This window comes from Phaenicophaeus curvirostris, chromosome 1, assembly GCF_032191515.1.
Source record: "Phaenicophaeus curvirostris isolate KB17595 chromosome 1, BPBGC_Pcur_1.0, whole genome shotgun sequence".
Classification (NCBI taxonomy): Eukaryota; Metazoa; Chordata; class Aves; order Cuculiformes; family Cuculidae; genus Phaenicophaeus; species Phaenicophaeus curvirostris.
The window spans coordinates 82,712,456-82,727,327 of NC_091392.1; the positions used below are offsets into that span (position 1 = coordinate 82,712,456).

General features: G+C 41.4%; 1 protein-coding gene across 6 annotated transcripts in view; it reads left to right on the forward strand.

Annotated features, from left to right (window-relative positions):
* Window positions 1-340: 340 nt before the first annotated feature.
* Window positions 341-14,872, forward strand: part of LOC138724004 (ephrin type-B receptor 5) — a 73,763-nt gene continuing 59,231 nt past the window's right edge. For 4 of the 6 annotated variants that reach the window (XM_069863661.1, XM_069863669.1, XM_069863677.1 and 1 more), the window contains exon 1: window positions 626-813. The gene's annotated coding sequence lies outside the window, so the exon portion shown is untranslated. The other 2 variants (XM_069863653.1, XM_069863645.1) reach the window with 2 other exon arrangements.

The following is a 14,872-nucleotide window of genomic DNA, read 5'->3' on the forward strand; positions in this document are numbered from 1 at the left end:
GCGAAGGGATGCGGGGCGGGGCGGGAGAGCAGGAGAGGGGGAGGGCGAGGGGTGGGGAGGCGAGCGAGAGAAAGGAGCCCCGGGAAAGGGGCGAAGCCGGCCCTGGGAAGCGAGAGGAAGGGGTGCTCCTGTAGGAGAGGTCGGGGTGGGGCGGAGGAGAGGAAGGAAACGTTCCCGGGAGAAGCGCCGGGGCAGGAGCGCGGGGACGGGGAGCGCCCGCAGCATCCAGCGCGGTGAAGGCGCCGGTCGAGGGTCACGGGCTCGGGGACAAAGAGGCGGCGGGTGCGGAGCGGGGGGGGCCCGGCCCAGGCCCGGAGCGATGGTGCCGCTCGCGCCGTGAAAATGCTCTTTGTCCAACTTTCCGGAGGGCGGTCGGCACGGCTCCAAGCGGGAAGGGCTCCTGCGAAAGTAAACGCTGGGAAGTGAAGGGTGGAATCCTGCAAAAGAAAGGGACCCGCGGCGGGCGAGCGAGCCGGAGGGAGAGGGGATTGTGAGCCCGGCCGAAGAGATCGGAGGAAAAGCGCCATGGTCGAGGATCCCGCCGGGTGTCTCGGGGGAGGACACGGAACCGACGAGCACCGCTGCTGAGAGGGATTAAAACTCCTAAGCCTGTGGGTTTGGGGTTTTCTTTGGTGGTTTTTTTTTTTCCTCCTCGTTTCCTGTTGTCTATTGTCTAAAGGCTGTGTTACTGGCGCTCGGGGGTGCCCAGACAGACCCTCTCCCAAGCGCACCTCTTCTGTCAGATGCCATGGGACAAGGAGAGAAAAGCTCTATGGGATCGTGTCACGGCTTCTCCGCTCGCAGAAGAACCAGGTATCTTCCACGCATGCACGGTTTCTTTCATCTGCTTCTATGCGTGTTCATTTTTTTCCTCTTTAGGTCCTCGAAGAGCCATAGTTAACTGGTGCCTTTGAAGCCTCTGAAGCAGGAAGGCACGGGTAGATTATACTGGTGGAGGTTCCTGATCCTCGAGGAACAATAAAAGGAAGGCATTGTGGCTTTCTCTGTGGGCTTTTCTGGGGGACAGATGGCTGGCAGTACGAGTTCTTGTGGCAGAGAAAAGGCACGTTAACCTAGTTTTCAAGGACACGATGCAAGTTGCTGCTATTCGTGTTAAATAAATCTGTGAATGCGGGAGGGGCTGTTGTGATGGGCAATCTTAAATTTGGCTTTTTTGGATCTGCTATGTTGATTTCACTTACTCTGAAGTTTCTTATGCTATTACCACTCTCATTTGGTTGGGGAGAATCATAGAATCATAGAATAACCAGGTTGGAAAAGACCCACAGGATCATCGAGTCCAACCATTCCTATCAAACACTAAACCATGCCCCTCAGCACCTCATCCACCTGTCCCTTAAACACCTCCAGGGAAGGTGACTCAACCACCTCCCTGGGCAGCCTCTGCCAGTGCCCAGTGACCCTTTCTGTGAAAATTTTTTTCTAATGTCCAGCCTGAACCTCCCCTGGCGGAGCTTGAGGCCATTTCCTCTCATCCTGTCCCTGTCACTTGGGAGAAGAGGCTAGACCCTCCTCTCCACAACCTCCTTTCAGGTAATTGTAGAGAGGAGTGAATATCACCTGCCTTTCCCCTCGAGTTCTAGAAATAAGAGAGTAAAAATGGTGAAGCAAATCTGCAAGGGGCATCCTTCATTAGCGGTGATATCAAGGCACTCAGACTGAGAAGGATGGAAAGTGAGAGGGCAGATGGTAAGAACGAAGTCAAGACGGTGGGAACTGTAGCTGCCACCAGGCACGTCTGTCACAGAGGCAGGTCTGTAGCCGGGATGAACAAGGGAGGCTCCCATGTTCCTTGTTATGTAGGTTCTTATCAGAAATATAGAAACTGGATGTAGGTGCACCTCTTCTTTAGTCACAGCTGATCCACTGTCCCAAGTGGCTGCCCCAAGCCAGTAATGCAAGGTTTAGTGACTATTTTTAGGTCTTTCTTCATTCGCATTTTGAAATAATTCCAATGCTGAGGTCCCTTTGGGAGCAGGAAAGGAACAGATAATCCACAGTCTAATCATCATTTTCCTTTGCCTTTGCCTTTTGCTTTTCTTTTGCCTTTTATCCAATCTCTGTGCTGAACAAAAAATATCTGTTTTTCTGTAGAAGTTCATTCTCTAAATCCAACACCTTGCAGGACTTCAGTTTATTTTGCTAGTGTTTTGACAGTGCACATGATTGCATCCTTTCCTTTACTCCCTTTTGTATGTATGACCTCTTAGCCAAATTACACATGTGCAGCTTTTAATTCTTTGGCAAGTGCGTGTGCTCCTCTAGCCATTAAATACTTTTTCTTGTCTTCCAAGTTTGCTGCTATTTGAATTCCTTGTGCTTGCACTAAGTTGCCCAGAATTTCTTGTATGGCTATGTTTTTTGATACTTGGAAATAGCATTACTTTGAGCCAATTGAGTTTGTATGAAGCAGAATTATATCCTCTCTAATTTAATCACCAAAACTCTGCAGAAAGGCATGTTTTCTTCCTATATTTCTAAGGTTCTCAGCTCTTCCAAACTGTTATCTGTGTCAAGAACAGCTTGCATTATAGAGACTGTTTTTGAAGGGCGGAAAAATGTCTCCTCTCTCTTCTTTTGCCTAAGGCTGCTGCTATCTTTGCCTTCTGTATTTGACTTGCAGGCTGACCAATGACCAGTGTTTTACATTGAAGGGAAGGGCAGATGGTGGCTTCAAGGAGACAACTGCTTATTCTCCAGCTCTTATGCTCCTATAGGCAGGTGCATCTGACAAGAGAGCTGATCTGTTAGGAATCGTGTTCTTCATGCTTATAGAAATTCACTATGTGTATTCCTCTTTATGCCCAGGTGCAGATGTCTTCTTTTTCCCTTTGATCCTGCATTTGCCATATGCAGAGAATCATGTAGGATATCACTATAGTTTCTCACCTTGTGTGCCTCCATTAAGATAGAGTTGCTTTATGATCAACTCTCCCTGGATACCTGTGCTGTAATGAGATTTATGTATGTTTTTCCTCTGGTTTCAGAAATGCTTCCCTTTATAGGTCTGCTCACCCTAAAACCCGCTATCCTGTATTCACACATTACCCTTCAGCAGCCCCTGTGTGAGCTTCTTCTAAAGTCCCTACATGTGAAAGCAAAGTACTTTTTAAGCACATTTAAGTTGTGGAGGTTATTTCTCAGTTCTGTGGTCTTATTGTGTATGTTTACTGCATACACAAACAATAGAAGATGGAAGTAGAAACTGATATGTGTGGTCAAACTAGATCTTTATAGGGTGGTTCACCCACCAAAAAGGATGGCTATTGAGAAAAGGTGTTTCTTAAGAATATTCCAAATCAGCTGTTCTTGGTCATGAACTTATAAAGATTTTTTTTTCCAAAAAGCTGAAAGACTTATTTATGTGAAGAGAAAGGTTGATTAAAGCTGTAGGAGGGAACTGATGAGATGTCTATAATTTTGTAATTTTTTTCTCCTATGCTTTTTCTTAAACCTGCTTTAATATTATATTGCTATTATATCTTACTGTTTAAAAAAAAAGGAAAATTTGTATTTTGTTAGTAAATTTTATACCATCTTACACCAATACAGTTAACATACTTTTTCCAGCTACTGACTCCACAAATTCAGCTCTTTGCAACCTTATCATTTGGCTTCTGCCAGTTAGGTCTTGGGGTGGACATCCTCTTTGCTCCATATTTACTCTCTTTCACAACCACCTAATGCTTCAGAGGATGTGCAGAAGTATAACTTACACAGATTTTGTAAATAGCTCTGTCTCAATTGGTGCCAACTGTGCTATGTAAACAGACCCTAAAAAGCATAACCTCCCCTTAATTACTCTTGCCAACTGTGGTGCTCTTGACATGTGAAAAGCAAGTCTGCTGAGTAAGAAAATGCCATTTAATGCTGCCACTCTTCTCACATTTGATATGTACCAGGAGTTTTGAAGTTAAAAGAGAAGAACTACCCTGGTGTTTATTCGCAGAAGCATGTGTGGTGTTTGCAAGAAATATTCCTCTGCCACCAAAAATAATATTTTAAATGTACTATTAATACATGTGGTGTTTAAAAAATAAGTTTGTACTTTATGGAGGTACTGGCACAATATATGATTCGGAAGGCTCTCTCTTGTCTCTTTAAAAGTGATGGTAGAGCAGGTTGATGCTCCTGTCATGGAGGTGTTACTTCAAGATTGTTCCTGAGCTCACTTCTGAGAAAAGAAGCAGCTTTATAAGACAGGCTCTTCCAGTCACTGATTTCAGTTTTCCATGCCTCAAGAGGCCCCTGTGCATTCTGCTACTCAGGGCTTACTTGCCAAGAAATTTTTTGTTCAAATGTTCCACGTGCACACACACCCTCCCATATGGATGCAAACATGCTCATGCCCACTCTTTAACAACAGTTAAAGAAGAGAAAAACTGAGTATTCTGGAAGTAGAGAAGGTGCTGGATACTATGAGAACACAGCCTATCCAGTCTGAGGACTATGGCCTTACATATGAGGCTGGATCCTTAAGGTCTTTGTTCACCTTAGGGTGGAAATTCTCACCAGCCCAGACCTGTATATTGACGGATATGTAACTTCATATTCAGACAGGCTTTTTCTTTTTTTTTTTTTTTTCTCTCCAGGCTTGCCAAGTAAATGATTCCTCTGCTGATTCTGCAGTTTCCAAGTGCAGTTTTTTTTCTCTGTGACATGTGTCTGGAAAATATCCAATATGTCTAAATCATGTAATTAAACCCTGAAAGCTAGAGACTGAGGACTACTAGCTCTTTGTAACTTGTTTCTCTTTTCGCATACCAGTGTTCCTCCAAGTTACTGTAGAGTTTTCAAAGCTCCCTAAATGACCTCATCTCTCCCCCTCTTACTGAAAAACACTCATGTAATATGAACCTGCTTGGCCCAGCTGACCACTTCAGAGGCATTCTGTGGTATAGAGATGCCTGTGTGAAGGCCTTTAGCATTAGGCTTACCACAAATTCTCTAAGATCCTGATGATGTCTTCAAATGGAAGCAGAATGCCTCAGCAGAACTTTCTTATCTTCCTAACTATTCTTTAAGAAGAGGGTGGGATGTCACAAGAGGGATATTGTTGCAAAGATTGCTGGGCAGGTTTTGAATAATTTCAATTTGGAAATTCAAGTTGGACTGTTTATAAAAAACTGTTTGAATTTCCAAATGTTAAGCTTCACAAATAGCTAGGATAAGTTTGGTTCCAGTAAGCAGAATCTGAAATGGTTTCTGTATCAGGAAGATGTTTGGATTTATTCCTGCTTGGTTTTGAGCCAGGAAGAAGCTGCTAGAAGCACAGCTAGATTGAGATACTTGCCTGCAGTTGTCTCCCAGATGATCCCTTCCCTCGCTAATGTCAGTAGGCTTTGAGCTTGTGCCAGCAGCAATGGGATTGCAAATATGAACTGACATTTTCACTTCACAGTGAGTTTGCTAATTCCATTTGGAGCATATGTTGGTCATAAAGGGACCACCGTATCAGCAGTCGTCACTGCCCTCACTGAGGTACCAGGAATGGAATAGTCTTGTTGAAGAATATTCATTTAACTACTAATGCAGAATCACAGAATCACCAGGTTGGAAAAGAGACCTACTGGATCATTGAGTCCAACCATTCCTATCAAACACTAAACCATGCCCCTCAGCGCCTCGTCCACCCATGCAGAGAGGATCTTGGTGGCCTTCTCCTCCTCCAGTATCTGGACATGTTAGAAATTGTTGAAGGTGCAGCACAGCAAGATTTGAGAACAAACTTTGCTCACCTGAATATGAATCAGTTGTCTGTTTTAATCTAGCAGACAGATAAGAGAGTTGACAGAGGGAATTTTCTGTAGGTTGCATGTGTCTTGGTGTTGTGTTCTGCTGGGACATGTGTGTGGAATCATGCTGAGGAGAAATTACTTTTTGGAGCCCTTTACTGGAGCAACTTTTTGCTCAGGGCTCTAGGCTGAGCACTAGAAGGACATTTGGTGTAATAACGTAAAAAAAGGCCTCTTAATGCTGACTGGAAGAATCATGTTGACAATTGCATGTTTCTCGTGGATAATTTTACTTGTCTTGAATTAGAAGTGGCTCTGGATGGCCTTAGAGAGCTGCGGGTTCCTGCAAGTAAGGAAATCAAATTAGTGACTAGATCCCTGTTACCTGGAGAGAATGTCACAAAAAATTGTTTCCTAAAGAGTGTGTGGGGTGACAGGGTGTAAAGAAAACATATCAGTCTTTAGAAACAGAGTAAAAATAAAAATGTTCAGATCTTTAAAAGAATTAAGCTAAAGCAAGTTTTTCTACTGGGCAACTCAAATAGAATGGATCAGAATAGGTTCATTGAATTGTTGTTCTTGTCTTTTTTCTCTTGACTGGTAGTCTGTACCAACCCGCTGCATCTAATAGTGTTCTGAAGGGCTGTGTGGATAGAGAACAGAATGGGAAGGGGGGACCTGCCCTAAAACCTTAGAAAGTTGTTTGAAATTAGTGTTTAGATCTTTCTTTTGAAAAAAGCCTTTGCTTCCCCTCCCCCACCATGGCCATAGCAGATCAACCCGGTGTTTTCTACTTATTTTCTCTTGTTCCTCTGAACCTGTGGCATTGAAATTGGACTGACTTCATGGCATTAATGCAAATGCCCATGGGCTATTTGTATTTCACTATGTGAACTTTTTTTGCCATGGCACTGATGAACTCAGAGCTCAGTGAAGAGCAACAGAAGTGATTAGGAGACTGTAGGGAATATTTGAAATACTATTAATAAGAACTAGGTTAATGATGTCTGAAAAAGGGTTACTTTGGAGTATCTATAGTTCTTGGAAGACTTGCTGGGATCCTTGGCAATGTGGCTAAAGTAAAAGGGCTGGTTGAAGTTGCCCAAAGCAAATGATTTCAGTTTCAGTATTAAGGCGTATTTTCTTCTCACAAGACTCTTAAGTAGATTGTAGGAAGTCACAGAATTGCTTATGTCATTAAAAAATATAACTAGGAAAGTGATTGAAGCAAAAGCCTAGCACGATGGAATACTAGTTGAAACAGGCAACAGCAATAGGTCAAGTATTGTGAAATGTATATGCAAGCACTGCAACAATGTTTAGCTTAAAGGAACTAATCTGGGAGAACAGGATGCCTCAGTTAATGAAGAATAGAAGATGAAGTAAACAATCACCAGAGGTCTCTGGAGACCACCGAGAGAAAGTAATGTGCATGCAGGAGTGAGTGGTAAAATATGATAATGAGTTCTCGAAAAAATAATGAATATGCAACATGATTTCCAGAATTTATATGAGTGTGTATGTTTAACTTGTTTATAAGTCATGTAACCAACCACACGCGGCGCGCATATTGGGAGGAGTGATCTCCTATGCTGCCCAGTGCTGCAATAAAGAATGTGTGCTTAGTAGTCACTTTGGCTATTGAGTCTTAACTTTAGCCTTTAGCAGCGTCAGTATTAAGGCATATTTTGTTCTCACAATGGTCTAAGTAGATTGTAGAAAGTCACAGAAGACCTATTGCTTATGTCATTAAAAATATAACTTGGAAAACTTAAAGGAATATACAGACAGAAATCCTGCAGTTGACTGGGGACTGTAGGCCATCTTGTCTAAATAAAGATGCCCATCCCCCTGTTTTAGTTTCTGTTATTACTGTCTCACCAGCAACTGGGACAGGAACTATCCTCCTGACAGAAAGTGCATCTTGGATGTGCTGTGTTATGACCAAGACTCGTTCGTATCCAAGGAAAGGAAGTGGTGTGTTGTACTTTCTGTGTTTTAGGTGTAATCCTTTGGTTTTGAAGTTGGATTGGACATAGCTGTAACAAGAGCAGTGAGCCCCAGCATCCACACTGAAATATAAATAAGCCTTGCAGGCATAGAGGACGCAGGGTGAGCTCTGAGATTTATATGTTATTGTTTTCATCTAGCACAAAAAGTAATGCAAATATGCATTAGAAATAAATGCTATGAACCTGAAATATCTTTCTACTGTAACCTGCTTGGTCTTCTGTTTCCTCTTAAGGCTTTTTCTGCTCTGCTGAAGTATTAGTGGCACATAACGTTCGTGTTTCCTGAGGGTAGAAACGGCAAACTTGAAATGCAGGGTGGGAGGACCTGAGAACAGAATAGTCTGTTCTGCAGGCTCTGCCAGTGTCAAGTTCAAATTGTCAGTGGCTTTCACTACACATGAGCTGCCTATGATGCTTTACTGAACTCAGCTAATTGTTCCACCCAGTCCTTCTCTTTCAGGTCATCCCTCTCTTTGCAGTCTTGATTTCACCTCCCTTCTTCAAGCTGCCATTTCTACCTCATTGTTCTCTCAAGTGTCTCCTAGATGTGAGGCATTTTTGGGCCATCTGATTCCCAAGATCAAAGCGAGAGTCTGGTCTAAGCCTTGAACAACCATGAATCATTAGTGTTGCTCTCTAAATAAATATCTGTATTTCTCTGACAAAAGGTAAAAGAAAATTAATGTTGAACGCCAAGTCAGATGTTTGTGAAGTTGAGTAGAATGCTTATATTCTCTGTCCTTGTTGCTTAGTTCAGTTGTTTTAAGAGTGAGACCAAGGTACCATGAGGGAAGGAGACTGAGTCTGAATGAAGATTATGGATTTGGAGTCTCCTTTCATGAGGAAAATAAAACTGAAGAAATAATTCATTTTCTTAATTTTTTCCCAGAATAATTTCTAGGTTTCATAGTTCCTGTCTCTGTGTTCTTACGGTGCCTTGAGAGATTGCTACCAAGGTAGCTCCATAGGTGGTTGTTACTGCTCAGTGCAGTACCTCCTGCAAAAGTGAATATAGATGGACTGTACTTACTATTGGCTGTGTGGCTCTGTGGAGACACATGAGTGGTTTCACAGTTGCATCAGTGCAGTGCAAGATTATTTTGTAGTGTTTTAGTGCCTAATGGGAATATGAGGCTCAGACTAATGGTGGCACAGGCAAAATTCCTGTCTAGGCAATGAATGGTCATATAAGGATGAAAACTGTGTGGTAGAACTCTTCTCTGAGCCATTTTCTCTCTCCCTCATAGCTTCCGAGTTTTGTGCATATATTTCCACATCAAAAGCTCTAATTTACATGCTGGAGCTAAAGCTTGTGTATTGTATAGCTTGTTGGTGCAGTCAGCAAAATCTAAGGGAATCGGCTTGACTGAAGATAATTACTTATTCCCTTTTTCACTCAGGTAATACGTTACAGTACAGGCCTCTTTGAGGGCAACCTTATGAACTTGAAAACTGATATTTGCAATAGGTGTGGAAGCATAATTGGATGGAAACTAGCTGGCTATCAACTGCATGGAGTGCGGCTCAAGGAGGAGGTCTGGACAGCAAGATTAGGCAAATAACAAGTCAGTAAAGTGATTATGCTTCAGTGCTTTTCTAGCGTGTTGTTTTACAAAGTAGCATTCTTTCCTTGTGTCTCTTAACAGGTCTAAAAACAGTGATGATAAATAATGCTAATAGTTATGAAAATGAAAGTAGCCTCTGTCTGCAGATGCAGACAGCCAACAATTTGAGAACCAAGCTCTATGACAGCCCAAGGCTGTAAAACTGATGAAAAAAGAAAAAAGAAAAAAAAAAAGTAGTTGTAATTAATCCTAAAATCATGAATCAGATTCTGTGGAAACTCAAGTTGCCACCTTGTAGCCAGAATGAAGGTTAATAAAAAGACAAACACTTAAATGAACATGTTTTAATATTATTACTTCTTCTGTGGTCTTCTTTTTGTCTTTGAAATGTCCATTTCTCTCATGGAATGAAAGGCGATTTCAAAATACAGGGAATTCCCATGGAAGAGGAACATTGTCTTTTAACCGACTGTTACTGCTGCCATTGTCTCCTAATGGACAGCATTAAGTTTAGATGCTGTGAATATAAATCACATGTATTTTCTGCTTATGCTAAATATTCCTTAATGTAAAACCCACATAAAGTCAAAAGCAAAAGTAGAGATTAGGATAGTAAAAAAATGAAGATTCTTTACTGCAGCTGAAGAAAATGTTAATCCTTACTAAAGGGCTTAGCAAACCTTCCTCCCCAAGGAGCAGTTTAAAAAAAGAATTCTCATTTTGTTCTTTGCCCTGCACTGTGTCTTGCATTAGTGCATATATCTTGGTTCATATATTTCCAGATGTGTCATGTATGGCTACGTTCTTAATCTAAAATGGAAACAGCGTTGGTGTGAAATACCACTTTTCTAAAGCTTATCCATATCTCACACTTGTAAGCCCCTCTCACTTTCCCCCCCTTGATTTCTTTTCCAGTGTCCTGATGGTGCCTTTAAGGCCATTTTGCAGCTCAGTGCTTGGTTTGTTTATGCAGATTTGCAGATGCTCTCCACACTTGGTCAGCAAATGTCAAGGTTATTTGTCTGATTTGTGGCATTGCTCGTCTGGCTATTGCTAGCACTGTGCTTGGCCTCTTTATCCATTCATGAGCAATCAGGACTTGATATATAACAAAACTTCAATTTCAGATGAAAAAGAAGGAATATCTGCGTTGCTGAATAGTTGAAAACATGATTTTGGGGTCATACTCTTTATGTCAAGCATCCTTTTCTTAAATTCTGTTTGTGAAAAAGTTTTATATTCCTTCCGTGTCTTAATGCCGAAAGAGTATGTATCTTTTCTATTGTTGCTTTCAAACTTGTTCTGTCATAAAATTACTGTGAAATTTGACGAGTTTACTTAAACTTAGCTGTTGCCAATTGTACCGGAGAAGGAAATGTCAATTTTCAAGGAGTTTTTACTACCACAGAATTTTTTCACCTGGCAGTTAATAACACAGCTATCTTCAGGGACACTTAGGTCAAACACCCTAAACAGAAAATTCTATGCATAGGATTTTGGAAATACAACCGTGTTGGGAAGGGTTTGCTGCTGTGCCATAGAGTTGCTGATTGCCTGTTTTTTTTCCTTTCTGAAGCCTGATAGCTTCCTTTTGTACAGTTGAAAGTATACTTTTTAAAGGTAAATCATACTTGAAGTTGAAAACATAACGTTCATTTCCACATAGGTCAAAGTGCCAATGCAAGGATCTGTGTAGAGTTGTTCTGAGACAAGTTTGAGAAGTTTCCTGAGAAATTAAAGTAAAATGGGTAAGGGCACAGCGAAACCATATCCAATAGGTACAGCTGTTATCTTCTTTTTGCATCGAAGAAGATAAAACATGATAGGCAGCTGCTGATTCTTTTTTACCCTCTTCTTCATTCTCCATTATTTACTGTATAGAAATTCAAAAGGAGTAATTTCTGGTTCACTCCAATTCCTGTTATTTTTGGGAAGAATTTCTAAGAGTTGGACAAGTGATGGATAGCATACATAATAATGTATTTCTTCACATTTTCCATCCTATAACATTAATAATATGCTAGAGCTGAGATTTTGCTTCCAAGTCTTAATGTTAGAAACTTGAGTATAATTACTGATGTTTCCTTGAAAAGTACATGAGTCATAAAAATTATCAGTTAGGTCAAATCCTGTGAGGTGGGAAGAGTTTTTATTGAGGAGCTTTGTTGCATTTAATATGCATGTGATTCAAGTACCTAATAAGTAAATGGAAGAAAGAGTCTGTATCTTTAATTTTTTTTTTTTTTAGTTGCAGTAGTTTTGAGAGATATGTGTCCATCTTGCTGGGCTTAGCAGAAACATAATGGGAAGCTACTGAAAGAGTCAGTGGAAGCACAGGGCAGTGGTGAATGAATTTTGGTTAGGAAGATAAACTAGGGTCACGAGCAAAGCTTTGAGGCTTCCCTAGCCACATATGTGTGTGTCATGGCAGAGAAGAGAAATTGAAAGGAAAGCACCATGGTTATCCAGCGAAATGCTAACATGGCCATATGGATGGGTTGGAAGACAGCACAGAGGCTCAGAATCTCCCAGGATAGTTAAGCTGCACCTAAGGGCTTGTCTAAAGAAGGCTGTTTAGCTGTCCTTATCTCTCTTTTTTAATTAGTGCATGTCTTAGGTACCTTCTGAAGATGATTTGGCTCAGTCAACTGACTGTAGAGTTTCTTTGAGTGATTATGCTTTTAATTTGGGCACCCTATCTGAGCCTTAAGGGCTTAATAAAAATTCATGATACTAAGCCTCTCTTCCCTTTAAGGGCTATGGAAATTCTTAACTTGGCTCCCACTAGGGAATGTATAATCAGAGCATGGAAGATCAGCTTCAAGACTCCCAGTGTTTCCGTGGTAGAAACAGAAATAAATCCCTTTCTTTGGAGAGCATTAAAAATCAACCTTTGGATTGTCATTGTAAACTTAAAGAATCCCAAAAGACACAAACGTGACCCTAATTAGATATTCTGTAAGAAACAAGTGATCAAGCTAGCTAGAAGAAATCTTTCATGAAGTATGTTGTTGAGGAAGAATGTCTTTAAACTTAGTTATACCTGCACACCTAAAGCTTATTTCTCTTAAAATTAATTTAATAAACAGAACGGACCATAAAAAGTCCGCAAGGATTTGTTACAAATTCCAACCTCCTCTCAGGTATTTTTAAAGTATTTTGGAGTCACACAAAATAATCTTAAATAGTAAGAGAACATAAAAGGGCTATTGAAATGATTTCTGTATTTCTCTGTGCTGCCATATATGCCCCAGTGGTACATTTCTTTAAGGAAACCATATTAACCTCATAATATTAAAACCCTGAGAGATAAATTATTTGTTGTTCCCCCTCCATTCACTTCCTATTTGGAATGTAGAAAGATTCCTGTCAATAGCAGTTATTGTAATTATTGTCTAAGAAAGAATGTAGGCAGTATTATGTCATGCTCAAAAGTTTTGCACAGTCACTGAGTGACAGCTTTTCACAACAGCATTGTGAGATTTATCCTATTGAGATCCGTGACTGTGGCTGCAAGGGCATATTGATGTTTAACAGTATTGTGATTCTCTGTACATGAATGAGAATAAATCAATTTCACTTTTTGTACCCTATAAATGTGATGAATCAGTGTGCAGCACATATTGGAGTAGTAGTTTATTGACTCTCCCAAATGTACTCATTTATCTTTTTAATGCTTTTCACTGAGAGATAATATGAAGCTGTTAAGAGCCGTAGTGTGAAATGTGTAAGAAGAGGATAGACTGTGCCCGCAAAGGTACAGCATTTTCTCTGCCCTGAAGAATTTTTGAGGTGCATTTATTTTGCATCTAGTTGCTTTATGTGCAACAGAAATCTGATTAATCATGTGTAGCAGGGGGAAGCTACAACCATGGAATGATTTCTGCTGTGAAATAGGCTTAGAGGCCTATTGCAATGTGAGGAAACAAGATGGTTTGAAAAAGTTGTTGGGACATTTGAGAAGAATAGAAAGAGTAAAAATCTGGCATTATTGCAATTTCAGCTTCTATTAGTAAAACAATTTTAAATATGTAAAAATACTTTGTTGCACAGGGATAAGTTTATGATAAGGCACTAGAGGGAATGGATTGGGGTATACTCTCTAGCAATAGTAATCAGGTATTTGTAGATGCTGGAGGAATCATAGAATCAGAAAAGACCTTTGAGATCATCAATCCTGACAGTACCTGTTCACCATAAATCATATCCCTAAGCACTTCGCCTAACTGTCTTTCAAACACCACCAGGGATGGCCACTCAACCAACTCCACAGGCAGTCTGTTCCAGTGCCTGAGAATCCTTTCAGTGAAGGAATTTTTCCTAATATCCGATCTGAAGTTCCCCTAGTACAACTTGAGGCCATTCCCTCTCATCCTATCACCTCTCACTTGGACAAAGAGACCAGCACCTACCTCTTTACAGCCTCCTTTCAGGTGGTTTTAGACAGTGATAAGGTGTCCCCTCAGCCTCCTCTTCTCTAGGCTGAACAACCCCAGTTCCCTCAGTTACGTCTCATAAGGTTTGTTCTCCAGTCCCTTAACCAGCTTTGTTGCTCTTCTCTGGACACGCTCCATACCTCAATAACTTTCTTGCAGTGAGGGACCAAAAACTGAACACGGTATTGGGTGTGCGGCCTCACCAGTTCCGAGTACAGGGGCAGAGTCACTTCCCTGGTCCTGCTGGCCATACTGTGTCTGATACAGGCCAAGAAGTCGTTGGCTTTCTTGGCCACCTGGGCACACTGCAAGTTCATATTCAGTCAGCTGTCTGATATTTCACACCCCCAGGTCCTTCTCTGCCAGGCAGCTTTCCAGCCACTCTTCCCGAAGCCTGTAGTGCTGCACGGGGCTGTTGCGGCCCAAGTGCAGGACTTGGCCTTGTTAAACCTCATCCCATTGGTCTCAGCCCCTCGATCCAGCCTGTTCAGATCTCTTTGTAGAGCATCCCTAACCTCAAGCAGATCAGCACTTCCTTCCAGCTTAATGTCATCTGCAAACTTATTAAGGGAGCACTCAATCCCCTCATCTAGGCAACTGGTATAGATATTGAACAGAATTGGATCCAGCACTGAGCCCAGGGGGACACAGGAATAGTAAAGAAGTGGACCACATAGAGGTCAGGCTTGCAAGCTGCCTCCAAATAGCACTTCTTTCTGGTACTGGAGACACAGAGAAGATTTTGATTAGATGGACGTTGATCTGCTTCAGTTTTCTTTCTTGCGTTTTGAAATACGTCTTGCACTAAAGCAAAAAAAATATTGTTATTCTCTTGACCACATTCAAAAACACAAGCATTCTTCCAATAAGGAAGAACACTTCATTAAGAACTGACAATTTTTATATTGTGTTGGCATCCCCGTTGTTTCCATATGACTCCGTGCCTCTTGGGAAAGAGATGCTTGGACAAATATTAGAGTTAGGATTTCTACAAAGTACTGCAGGGTGGATCATCATCTCTGCAGTGCATCACAGTCCTGTCAGCTTTTAGGGAATAGAATATTGGAACTCACCACCAGTCTCATGTAGAAGTTGGGGGCTAT